At 37.8% G+C, this 14,410-nt stretch overlaps 1 pseudogene; it reads right to left on the bottom strand.

Annotated features, from left to right (window-relative positions):
* Positions 1–12,188, bottom strand: part of LOC107676203 (cyclin-dependent kinase 11B-like) — a 15,943-nt pseudogene extending 3,755 nt beyond the window's left edge.
* Positions 12,189–14,410: the final 2,222 nt, after the last annotated feature.

The following is a 14,410-nucleotide window of genomic DNA, read 5'->3' as shown; positions in this document are numbered from 1 at the left end:
AAGTCAAATAATGAATAGAGGTAAAGGGGTGCAGAGCCAGTGGTGGTTTTGTAGGCAAACATCAATGCCTTGAATTGTATGCAAGCAGCTACTGGTAGCCAGTGCAGATTGAAGAACAGAGGTGTGACGTGCATTCTTGTCGGCTCATTAAAAATTAATCTTGCTGCCGCATTCTGGATTAATTGTAAAGATTTGATAGGTTAGACAAGCTGAGATGCGAGCAGCTATCGTCGGATCATCAGGATGGAATGAGAGGTAGAGTTGAGTGTCATCAGCATAGCAGTGATATGAAAAGCCATGTTTCTGAATGACAAAACCTAGTGATGCCATGTAGACAGAGAAGAGAAGTGGTCCAAGAACTGAGCCCTGAGGCACCCCAGTAGCTAGATGTTGCGACTTGGACACCTCACCTCTCCAAGATACCTTGAAGGACCTATCTAAGAGATAAGACTCAAACCACTGGAGTGTGGTTCCTGAGATGCCCTTTGCCAATAGGGTTGACAGGAGGATCTGGTGGTTAACAGTGTCAAAAACAGTGGACATGTATTTTATATTTTATTATAGAATTTTGTTGGCATTTTTGGCTGAAGCACCTGTACATTTCTGACCCTGATTTGCACGGATAAACAATAAATATATACAACTGGATATAAAAAGAAGAAAATACAATTACTCAAATCAGCCACCTTCAGCTGAAATAACAGCAGAACACAATGGAAATCAAATATCATTCCCAACAGTGCTGCAGAAGTTTCCCTTCTGTCCAGTTCATACTAAGGCAGCTGGATGAGACTGGTTGTTGTGGTTGTTAACCAATTGCATTCTGTTTGCAATCTGTGGTGTTAAATATCATGTGCATCTCTGTTGTGAAGTCGTGCTGGTGCTTGTGCTCTATTTTGTGTGTTACTGAAGTTTGCGAGAGTAAAAGGAGGACTTAGTTGAACCGCTGGCTCTGTGTCTTTTGGTTTATTGTCGCCTGCTACCGGCTAAACAGCAGCTCTACCTTATGTTTCAACCCGCTTGACAGACTACAACATATGATGCAGCGTCATAAACCACCCTGTGTTTGTTTGCTTAGTCCAGAGGAGAACCAGTATTGAGAACTGTTATTGAACTGAACTTAATCAACACGAACTGACTGGAGCTGAAATTTGACACTGTCTTGTTAGAGCTGCTATTATTTTCCTGTTTATCTCTGTGAAACTTCTTTGACACTATAAAGCACTAGAGAAATAATGGTGACTTGACTAGAACATAACACTGGTCATTCAATGATCTGAAGCCTTTTTATTTATCTAACCAGAAGACCAGCCAGATAAATGATGGCATGGTAAGATGCTCTGGGACTGTTTTTGGTTGTTTCGTTGCACAAAACCACAGAGACAAACAAACAGACTGACCTATAGCAGAAGAGTGTGTGTGTTTACTAACCTTCGCTGTGTTCTGACCCCCCAGAGTCTGATCCTGACTCGCCCTCTTCATCTGCCTCACTCTGACTGCTGGACTCTTCTTCATCATTCTCCTCACCTTCCTCATCCTCAGATCCAGAGCCTGACAAAACAAACACAGAGTCAACCTGCATCTCTCTCACATACATACACACACACACAGAGAGAGAAAGGGATATACCCATCGATGAGTCTGGTGTGCTGGTCTTCCTCTCACTGTCACTGATGTCCTGTAGCTCAGACAGGGGGTTTTTATCATCCATCTTAACCTCTCGCACTGCAAACACAAACGAAACAATGAGTCATGTCACCTTTTTTTGTACAGCGCTTTATACAATACAGTTTGTGTCAAAGCAGATTCACTGTGATAATCAGGAAACAGCAGAAGCTCAAAACTCAACTATAAGGACATTAGGACACTGTAACATTTAAACATCTGTAAATGTTTTTAGGAAATGTGCCTTTCAAATAAATGTGACATGCAGAATAGGGCTGGGCAAAAAAAAATCTATATTTTTTAATTAATCGTTTTTTTTTTTAAATGAAGTCGATTCGATAACGATTCTCAAAAGCCTCTCATTTCAAGATTCTCATTTATTTCAGCAAACATTTAACACAAGATCTGATTAACGTGAATCTTATCATTAGTCTTCTCCACTAGATGTCACCTTCTTATTTACCTTGCATGATGTTACAACGGAAAGCCTGTTATTCATTCAGTGCTTATCATGGCGGAGATACTGTTGACGAACTAAGAACAAAGCAAATCTTAAGAACAAAGATTTGCAATGCTCAGGTGAAATGCTATAGTAATACTACAAATCTGCGGAAGCATTAGACATCACGCATAAGACACTATGATTTCCGCAATGAATGAATGGCGGATGACACAGACGCACGGTATTGTTTACTACACACATACTAAAGCGCTGTTTTCAGTCTCTGCCGTCTCACTATATGAAGATATGAACACACGAATATCATCTCCAGCTCCTCTGAGAATCACTTCATTAGCATTTTACCATTTAATTTGAGAAAACTACCGTCATTATCACATTCACAGCAGCTGCAAGTTCTTCACAGCAACCCGTCAAAATATAAGTTTGGTTTAACGTGAAGAAACTGACAGAAATATATTGTGCAGTCTTGATACTCAATTTAACAACCATACTATTACTACTAATAAATATTAATAAAACGTTATTTTTAAAAGAAAAAAATCACATTTGTTTTCTTAATTTTAACAGTACACCTCTGTTGTTCAGCACTTTGTTTGCCAAAAATGAAAAGGGTTTGAAGGGTTGAAAATTTTCATTTGATTAGGAAAACTTTAATTAATGTTTTATGCCTTCATTTGATTACCAGAAAAATTAAGAAAAACATTTTATAGGGCCCTATTATTGTTTAAAGGGGTCCTATTATGCTTTTTCACTTTTGAATTTTAGTCAGTGTGTATGTTTGGGCATAAAAAAGATCTTCAAACTTACAAATCTCAAAGTCCACTCCAAAGGGAGATATTTCGTTTTTAAAAAATCCCTTTTCAAGAACTACAACGAACGGCTCGTTTGGACTACAGCGTTTGTTTTCCGGGTTTTGTGATGTCACAAAGCGGCCCATTAGAATATCATTAAAATAATTCCCGCCTACAGAAATGGGAATGGTTGGGGGGTGGGGCGGGGCGAGCTCGTGGTGAGAACGCTTGGTTGAGTGCATCAGACGAGACGACGACGAAGAAGTGCTGCTGTAGCCTCAAGTTTTCGCAAGTTATTACACATGCGCCTGAATAATTATGTAAATATGTATGTTACAATTATGAAAATGTTTTTATAACAAATTGCTGACAGTACAATACTGGACAATGATGTAATCTGCAGAATTTACACTTCAATTATGAGACTACAGTGTTTCCCATACATTGAGTGCAGGTGTTTTTATATAATTGTATTTCTGAAGGAAACCGACTGTCTTCAGAAAACTGGATGTCATTTTCATTTAATCTTGCATGTAATGCCTGATAAAGCAGTGTTTTTTTGAGCGGAGCGCTGCTTTGTGTACAGCCGAAAAAAAAAAAACAATAACGTTACCACTCTAATATGTCTTGCAATATCCGTGCGTGCAAAGGTTCTGCGCGATCCTCTTGCTCAATATTCTCTGGGTCTGAATCCGGCTCAAATTGATATGGCAATATTGACGCCATCCTTAACTAAACTTGCTGCTTTGGCAAGGGGCGGGGCAGTACTGAAACACCGTCTAAGCTGTTCGCCAATCACAACGCACTGGGACAGCTAACCAATCACATCACATTTAGTTTTTCGGAAGGCGGGCCTTCATCAAACCCAGAACTAATCGAGCTGCTTGTGCCAGGATGGGGAGAAAGTTATTGTAATAATGTAAATTATGTTAAAAATAATGTGTTATATGAGAGCATGTTCTAGTAAACCCCCAAAACAAATTCAAGACATTGTAAAAGAACATAATAGGACCCCTTTAAAAAAAAATAGGACCCTATACAAAAAAAGAACAGTTTTAAAATACACGTCTGTGGTTTTTAACTTTTTATTAATTCACCATTTGCACACTGATGTTTACTGTTCATTTTTTTAGAAATATCAATAGCATTTGTATTAAAACCATATTCACTGAATGTAATAAAAAAAAACGAGAATCAAATCGAATCGGGACATCTGAATCGATACCCAGCCCTAATGCAGAATTTATCTTCAGGATATGCAATGAAAGCTGATAATAGTCTATTGGCTGTGAGACTGCAGTTCAACACGGAAATCAAGCAGATGTATTAGAAGTGAAGTGTAGTGCTGATGTATGTAGAAGAGGAAGACTGAGTGTGTAACCTCGGCGTTGTTCGCTGCTCTCTGCTTTGATCTCTCTCTGCTGGCGAGCAGGGCTGCGACTGCGGTGACGCGAGCGCCCTTTATCTGCATACTCGTCTGTAGGAGCTCCTCTGTGATGAGACACAGGCCCTGGAACACAGTCAGTGGTGCATTAGTCCTGCGTAGCCTTAGGGCCCCAGGAATTACTTTTTTTTTTTTTTTTGTATGTGTGTGAATGAGAACTTAGTTTAGTACTCACATGCTGTGGCAGCCGCTTTCTGTCCGTGTGCTTCGGATGTGTGCACTCAGAAAACCATATATCAGTTTAAACTAATATGGTTTAAAAAGCATGATTTCAGCGCGATAAATATGATAATCAGAACCAAAACAGATGTTTTTTTAGCAGGTACGAGCTGTAATGGCGCAGCTCTATTCTGGAAAAGGGGTCAGGGAGCAGCAGCTCATTTGCATTTAAAGAGACATGCACAAAAAACAGCCTGTTTCTGCTTCCACTCAAAATAGGCATTTTCAAAATGATATAATAAATGATCTGTGGAGTATTTTTAGCTGAAACTTCACAGATACATTCTGGGGACTTCAGAGACTTATATTACATATTGTAAAAAAGGGCATAATATGTCTCCTTTAATAAAATGTTAACTACAATAGGGCCTGTGAAATGTTTTATTTTTCATAAATACTGTTATCTGTTTTAATCGTTCACATATTTATGATTTAATATAAATTTATTCCAAAAACAGTGGTAATCAAATAAAGTAGGGATGCACGATATTATCGGACTGATATCAGAATTGGCCGATAATGGCTTAAAATGTCAATTTCGGCATCGGCCCGATATGAAAAATGATGCCGATATGTCTTGCCGATAAGACAGGGTTCCCACTCTTTCATGAACACCAGATTCAAGGACTTTTTCAAGCACCATTTATTTTATATCAAGCACCTATCAAATTCACACCCCAGCATATGTAGTGTCATGAAAGACCTTACAGTACTAAACATTTCACTTACACTTAACATTTACATTAAACATTTCAGAGTAATAATGTTTTGAATGTGTAGGTTTCTTGATGGGGTAATTGTTGATGAACCTATCTGGACGGTGACGTCATGCTGTAGATTTGGAGTGGCTGGGAAGACAAGAAGCTCAGTCTTTGCCAAGTTGAGCTGTAGGTGATGTTCTTTCATCCATGCCGAGATGTCCACCAGGCAGCCTGAGATCCATGCAGCTACTGCTGGATCATCTGGTTGAAATGAGAGATAGAGTAGAATTTTTACTGAGCAATTGCTAGTAAATCTCACAAATAATTACAAAGAAATGGCAAGTAACACATTAAACTGAATAACTGAATATTACATTTTAGTGGAAATTATTTTAGTGGAAATTATTTACGACTTATTATATATATATCTATATATATATATCCCCATACCGGCATATACATATATATATATATATATATATATATATATATATATATATATAGTTGATTTATAATTATTTTCAAAGCTTTCAATGTACTGCCATTATAAAATAACTTCATTGTTTAATTCTAACAAACACATTTTTGTTAAAAACTAACCAAAATTAAAAAATAATTTGTTTATAATTTCTGCACAGGAAAGACTTGGTGTTATTTCCAAACAAAAGGAAATATATCGGCATCAGCATCGGTTATCGGCAAAAACCCAATATCGTGCATCCCTAAAATAAAGGCATAAGACATTAACAATTTAATTAAATAAAAATGTAATGTCTAAAGTAATGTCTCATAAATCAAATATAATTTCGTAAATTGCATAAACAATTATGAACAAAACAGCATCATGTATTTATGCATTGCTTAATACAAAGAGCCGAAGCGCCATTCACACAGATTGCCTTTAAAAACATAAGAGACGCAGTGAAAAGGAATAAACCTCCACAAATTCGTGGCATATTTTCTAAGAGTTGAAACTATTTTAACTTTGCATGGCTACATCTCTTGTGTGAGACGCAAGTGCAGCAGTCATATTTCACGCCTAAAAATGCACTGAATATGCGTTCTGTGTGAATGGCTTGGTTTCAGTTTTAACCTAATCAAGATCTTCTCCGCATTGAGCTTCTATATTTCTCTAATATTTTGAATGAATAATGCAGCAGTGGTGCATCTCGTGGGCTTGACTAACAAAACATTAAACTACAACAACGTCACTTACATCATCACAGCATCTCGCGCGCCACTGATGACGCTCCCTGATGCACACCTAACATTCACATGCAAATGTTTATTTTAAATTCTAAAATCTCCTCATCGCAGGCACAGCACTCATTTCAGCATGTGTTCGTGTTTGTGTGTGCTGACTCATAGCACGTGCCTATATCGTGCACCATATCGAACATTTTTTCTGTCGTTATCGAAGAAGGTGGACCGTCGATAAATATCGATACCGTTTTATCGCCCAGGCCTAATATATATGTACTATATATTCTGTGCTGTTGACGTACCGTCCCTGCGGGCGTCTCTCTCTTTGCGGCGCTCCTCTTCTCTTCTCTCTCTCTCCTTCAGCTCGCGCTGCTCTCTCTGCTGCTGCTCACGGAGTTTGCGCTCTCTTTCCCGCTGGCGCTCCTGCTGCTCCAGACGATCCCTGCGGATTCACATGAACACACAGGAGTCAGGACCAGCCGTGCTCCTGTCATCAGGCTAAAGACCAGAGACCTTCACATCAGCATGAGACCAGACGCTTCTCACTACCGCTGACTGACAGATCAGCAAAACAAGCTTTCTGACTTTCAACATTCATCAGGCTGATGACAACAACGTCCTTCAACTGATGACAACCAACATCTTGCATCATATGAAACGCATTTACCATCACACACACACACACACACACACACACACACACACACAATCATTCAAAAGTTTGTGAAAGAAGTCTCTTTTGATCATCAAGTCTGCATTTATTTGATCAAAAACAGTAAAAGTTGTGAAATAGTTACAATTTAAAACAGCTGTTTTCTATATGAATATCTGTTAAAATGTAATTTATTTCTGTGATCAAATCTGAATGTTCAGCATCATTACTCCAGTCTTCAGAGTCACATGATCTTCAGAAATCGTTCTAATATGCTGATTTGCTGCTCAAGAAACATTTCTGATCATCAATGCTGAAAACAGTTGTGCTGCTGAATATTTTTGTGGAAACTGTGATACATTTTATTTTTCAGGATTCACAGATGAACAGACGAAATTCAAAAGAACAGCGTTTATTTATATCACATTATAAATGTCTGTACTGCCACTTTTGATCAATTTAATACTTCCTTGCTGAATAAAAGTATTTATACATTTTATTTATTACATTTATTTTAATTTAAGTATTAATTTCTTTCTCCCCCTTATTTATCCCAAACTTTTTAATTAGTGCATCATCATAAGTTCCACAAAAATATTAAGCAGCAAAAACGAATTATTGATTTTGATAATAATGATTTTTCACAGCGTCACTGTTTTTACTTTATTTTTGATCATATAAAGGCAGTGTGTGTGAGACAGAGAGTGACAGAGTGTGTGTGCGCGCGTGCGTATGAGAGTGCGTGTGTGAGAGAGTGTGTGTGTGTTTGAGTGAGTGAGTGAGTGAGTGAGTGAGTGAGTGAGTGAGTGAGTGAGTGAGTGAGTGAGTGAGTGAGTGAGTGAGTGAGTGAGTGAGTGATAGCCTATTCCTACATTACTTGAAGCTCCTTGATGGCTAATGTCAAAATCGTAAATCGTAATGTGCAAAATTCTAGACTTCATGTTAAATATTTTTCATAGGTTAGTACTCAGAGTCTGCACTCAGTTTGTGATATTCCTGTTATACAGTATTTTAGAGTAAACAGTAGGAATGCAACAATACATTTAGCCCAAGGTTCAATAAAGTTCAGTTTTTTTTAACCAGTTTTCAGTTTGGTTCTGATGGTTTGGCACAACAGAGTTCTTTTTTAACGATTTTAAATGCTATTTAAAAAAAACAAAAAAAACTCCAGTACATTGTTGTACACTGTAGAAAAACATGAATTATCACGTCTACCTTAAATATCTTTTGAGAGAAGTATTATTTTTATAGATTGGCCATTATTTAGTGCTATGAACACATGTAATGTCTGTTTCATTCATACTGGATACTAGAGGACACCCCTGTGCAGAAAGTCCACATATGCATCACCGAAGAAATAGCGCTCACGATGCTCCAGGAAATCCCTAATATGGACAAAAGCAGCTATCGCTGTAACTGAATGAAAGAAGACAGGTTATTACAGTATGAGCATAGAATATATTTCTGCGTCATTCTGTGATAAGAAGCCACATCAGATCAGGACAGAAGTTATTTCTAACATTTGTCTGATGTTGTGGAGTGTGTTATAATGTTCTGTTTTGTTGGACAACAAGTTTAGAAACGCTCCGCATTACAAGTCATGCTCGGCTTATAGTGATCACTGTCTGGCTATAGAGAGAGGACGACACAGACAGAGATGGCAGCCGCGAGAACAGAGACTGTGTTCACTGTGCTCACAGCAAGAGCTGGAAACAGAGGAACATTTCTTACTGCACTGTGATTACTATCACAACATTAGAGCTGCATATTTCCGCAAATTCCAACAAATTAAACCACATTTTATGGCATTACCAAAGACAGAAAAATTAAGTCACATTTTAGGGGAAGATTCCAAAATGATCCCAACAGCAGCAAGATATGTAGAGAGAGAGAGAGAGAGAGAGAGAGAGTGAGTGTGTGTGTGAGTGAGTGAGTGAGTGTGTGTGCGTGAGTGAGTGTGTGAGACCTCTCTCGGCGGGAGTGATCTCTGGCTTGATCCCTCCGTTTCTCACGCTCGTAATCTTGTCGAGATTTACTGTCCTCCCTCCATGGTCTCTTTCTTCTCTCATCTTCTCGCTCCTTCTCTTTTTCTTTGGTGCGCATGTGTTTCCCTGCTGTAAACAACATCAGACAAAAGCACATGACTACCTGCAAAGCTCTAAACTAGAAACCGTAGTGATAACCCAGATGCTTCATGTCCTGCCTTTACTGAACTGAATGTCTCTTTCTACCTGAGATTTTGAATAGCTCTAAATCATGATCAGCAATGTTTTGTTTTGTTTTTTTGACTGCTGCAGGGTTTTGTAGTGTGACACAAACCCAAGCTCTAAAGGTCAAGCAGATTAACCAAAGCAGTTCATAAACAGTTCACCAATGAAAATCTATAAATCTTTACATTTCTAGCCAAGTTCTAGCATTAGTGCCTAGGGTCAGAGCTGGAAAAATCCTAGATTCATTGATATTGGCATCCATTTTTTAAACCTTGTAAATGTTTGATTTTCTGGGATGTATTTTATATTGCCGTTGCAAATTTGACTGATTTGTCATCATTATAATGTTATGATTATTGGTGGCAGGTTTGTCTGGGTAAGGTGCAGACCTCCTTCTGCAGAAAGGCTCCTGCGCCTCCTCTTGTCCTTCCTCTTCTCCTCTTTTCTGTGGTAGGATTTGTCTTTCGTGTCATCTGCTGCGGTGGTTTGATGGCCAGAGACTCGTCCTCCTCTCCTCTGCAGAAACACAGTCAGCATGAGCGGATCAAACACACACAGAACTGAGCTATAGCAGCCGCTATTAACGTTCCCATGCTGCACACTAGCAGTAAACCTCTCACAAACCTGTCCTCAGTCGAGTCTTCCCGTGTGTAGGGTGAATTCCTTATTGTTATTTCCATCCTGTGGTCTCGTAGCTCTCCTTCCTCCGGAGTGTCCCGTTTGGATTCCCGATCATCCGTCTGCCAGAAACAAATCATTCGACACAGAGAACGTGTAACAAATCCATCATCACAGTGGACATTAGCAACCATTCACTCCCATAGAGCACTGCGAATTATGTAATCAGTCTCCCTATAACGATGATTAATCATCTTATTGTGTTATGGACAATTTGATATTAGGGTTGCAAAATTCTGGGAATTTTCCAGACTGGAAACTTTCCATGGGAATTAACAGGAATAAACTGGATATTCGCAAAATAGCAGGAACTGGGGACTTAAATGTAGTTGAGAAAAAAAATCTTGGTTAAAACAGCCAGATTGAATGCAATTTCTACCCTACACACTGCTCAATCACATGCACACAGCACACTGCTTACTGCAGGGCTAGCTACATGCACTGTGTGCTTTCCTCCATAACATGAACAGATCATTTCTTAAATCCTGCACACAAAACATCAAAATGTCCATCTTGGTAAGTGTTCATGTAAATTACAATATTACAAAAAATTGTTTAAGACTTCCTTGTGCTGTGTGTAATATACTGTGCAACTAAAACAGGCTATACCATTGTAAAAACAAATACACTGACTGAACATTTAGGTGAGATAATAATAAAACAAAAGTCTAAAAATGACCCTCGCCCACACACATTACTATCTTTAATGTTTTTAAACATTGCATATCTTTTGCTCGTCAAGCCTTCATTAATTTGATCAAAAATACAGAAGAAAACAGTAATATTGCACAGTATTACAATGTAAAACAGCTGTTTTCTCTGTGAATATCTGTTAAACTGTAATGTATTTCTGTGATGCGCAGCTGTATTTCCAGCATCATTATTCCAGTCTTCAGTGTCACATGATCTTCAGAAATCATAATAATATTCTGATTTATTATCAGTGCTGAAACTGTTGTGCTGCTTCATATTTTTTTTTATAACCCTGTGATTCTTTTTTCAGGATTCTTTGATGAATAAAGAGTAAAAAAAACAGAACAGCACTTATTTAAAATAGAAATCCTTTTTAACAATACACTACCATTCAAAAGTTTGGGGTCAGTATCTTCTCTCTTTTGTGAAACAAATTAATACTTTTATTCAACAAGGATGTGCTAAATTAATAAAAAGCAATAGCAAAGACTTATATTGTTAGAAAAGATTTCTATTTTGAATAAACACTGTTCATAAGTTTTTATTCATCAATAAACCCTGAAAAACAGCATCACAGACTGATTCCCCCCAAAAATCCAAAAATGACATTTTTAAAATTTGTATTAGTTTGCATGCATGCATTATCTTGATCATGAACTCACAGGTTCGTAGTGCATACAGCTTTACCGTTTACTGCACGTTGTTATTCTTCCCGTTGTTCCCTACAGCGCTAATGAACCGGAAGTCTCGCACATTCACAGGAAACGGCTGACTCGCACGGTGAAAATAAGGTGGATACACCTTTTTATGCAGGCACTGAAATGACATTCACTATGCGGTACAGTGCAGATATTTTGAGCGTCCCTTCTTCTCCTAAAAGAAAGCACGACTGCCCCGTATTTACTTTAGTTGGCAGCCCTAGTTAATGACTCTGGCTAAGTGTGCTGCTTGTATGTGACGGATGTGGTTTATGCCTCGAGCCGGTGATTATGAACGGACTGTCTCACGTTCTTTGCGCGTTTAGGGTCACTCTTCTCTTCCAGCTCTCGTCTGCGTTTCTTCTCTTGTAAGATCTCGTCTAATGTCTTAACTTTCCAGGTTTCCTTTTCGTCCCCCATCAGCTCCAAATCACCTCCCACTGCAAAACACAGAGTCACATCACCTGCTGCTGGCCGAGCTCATCAACTACTTCACAGAAACACGGAGAAAACCCCACAAACTGGAGCCGAAACACCATGAAGCTCGCACGTGTAGTAAGTACTAAAACAAAAGAAACGACACGTGCAAACATCTATTAAGCCTCTCACTAGCGCGCGCTTAGACCAATACTAAAATTATCATTGATAATCACTCTTTTACTCACCTGTGATGCACTCGGCGCGTTTTCACAACACCGGAAGAACAATTCACTTCCTCCTTCCGCGTAATCACATCCAGGTCTGAAGCTATCCACTGGTTTCCGGTTTGAAGACGTCGCACTGCCACCTTCCGGCGCTCCCGCGCAGAACAGAAATCTCTATTCATTCAGCTGTTGAAGCAAAGCAAGCAGAAAATCGACATGAACTGACATACAATCAAATGTGTAATGTAACGGATTAAGTTACTAACTACAATTTCTATCATGTAATTTGGAATCGGTAACGGACTACAATTTGTGAGTAATCTACCCAGCTCTACATACAATATATAGTTTAAAGAATTTTTCATTGACATTTGAGGATTTATTTTTGGTATTTTGTGCCTCAGATGGGACTGTAAGTGGGTGAGATAGAGGTCCGCAAACGGGATTCGAACTCGGGACGCTCGAAGCACAACCGCGCTTTGCATTTTGTTGGATTATTAGACAAAACAATATGCATTGTTTCACAAAGTTATTTGACAAATCTGATGAGCCTGTTTCTGCTCTTCTGTCATATTTAAGAAACAACAAAAGAGTGTTATTATTATTATTATTACAGTTGTTACACCACTTCCAACTGATCTCCATTACTTTTCAACTCTTTTGTGACCCTGGACCACAAAACCAGTCATAAGGGTCCATTTTTTAAAATTGAAGGTTATGCATCATCTGAAAGCTGAATAAATAAGCTTTCCATTGATGTATGGTTTGTTAGGATAGGACAATATTTGGCTGAGATACAACTATTTGAAAATCTGGAATCTGAGGGAGCAAAAAAATCTAAATATTGAGAAAATCATCTTTAAAGTTGTCCAAATGAAGTTCTTAGCACTGCATATTACTAATCAAAAATTAAGTTTTGATATATTTACGGTAGGAAATTTACAAAATATCTTGATGGAACATGATCTTTACTTAATATCCTAATGATTTTTGGCATAAAAGAAAAATGTATAATTTTGACCCATACAATGTATTGTTGGCTATTGCTACAAATATACCCCAGCGACTTAAGACTGCTTTTGTGCTCCAGGGTCACAATTTACAAAACATGGCTTATGGCTTGAATCTGCTCCCAAACCCTAGAATATGGAAATAACTTTTACTGTACTTCTGATCGCACTGCAAATTTTTTTGTTTGTTTTTGTTTAACGCCATTCCAGCTTCTGTGGCTATTTTCATTGCGAGAAATATTATGGCTAAATTATATCATGTTTTTATAATTGATTTTTGCTAAAAACTCCAAAACTGTATTTGGCTTAACTCTGTTAAACATCTCTTCAAAAGAGTTAACGTAATAAACAAAATATTAGGAGTTTATTCATTGTATATAGATGATCGCACTGCAGAAAAGGGATGCTTTTCCTCTGTGTTTTGTCTGTTTCCAAAGTTTCTCAAATTAAAAAACATTCTGATCAAAGTAAAGTGAGTTTATGATTAAAACAAGAACGAATCAGAAAAATCACCTTAATTCAAAGGGGAAACAGGTCTTGGTTAACACTATAGATTAGGGAACACATCGTCACTATGAAGTCAGAGTTTTCCCTCAATAAACTCCTAATTTGCTGCTTATGGATAGCAAGCAACGCAGTTCTACTAGTAGTTATGTTTAGGTATGGGAAGTGTTAAGCGATCTAGAATATGGCCATGCATTAATATGTGCTTTATAAATACTAACAGCCAATATACTATGCATGCTAATAAAAACTAGTTAATAGTGAATAGTGTTCCCTAATCTTAGGTGTTACCAAATTTTCATTCCACATTGATAGATAGGCTACTTGTTCTTGTTTTAAGCATAAACTCACTTCATTATGTTCAATTTCTCAGAAAACAGGACTTCATATCTTCATTGTGAATCTCCAGTAAATATAATGTAAACATCTAAAGATGTTTAGATATTTGTGTTGGAAAACAAGACAAAAATACAGAGGTAGATATGAATTAACATTTAATGCCATGACTATAAATGTAAGACTTTCCACTCCAATTTAATAACTTTTAAAGCCTTAATTTGTGTAAGACCCACAGAAACCCTGATATTCATCTGATATTTGGTTATTTCATATTTGGGTTCATATTACAAAACCTGACAAAGAGCATGTCCAGGTCATATTTAATCACAAAGAAGTACAGTGGTGGCCAAAATGATTAGAACGCTAGTATTCTCAGCAGCTAAAAAATGGTTTTAAGTCAGTTATTTCTATCTTTTGCTGTAGTGTGTTAGTGGGAAATATCCGTTTACATTTCCAAACATTCATTTGGCCATTAATTGTAATAATGCAGTGAGAT

The sequence above is a fragment of the Sinocyclocheilus anshuiensis genome, unplaced genomic scaffold, assembly GCF_001515605.1.
Source record: "Sinocyclocheilus anshuiensis isolate Anshui unplaced genomic scaffold, SAMN03320099.WGS_v1.1 scaffold2430, whole genome shotgun sequence".
Lineage (NCBI taxonomy): Eukaryota > Metazoa > Chordata > Actinopteri > Cypriniformes > Cyprinidae > Sinocyclocheilus > Sinocyclocheilus anshuiensis.
The sequence above is the reverse complement of the archived record's forward strand: the minus strand, read 5'-3'. Positions and strand labels throughout refer to the sequence as shown.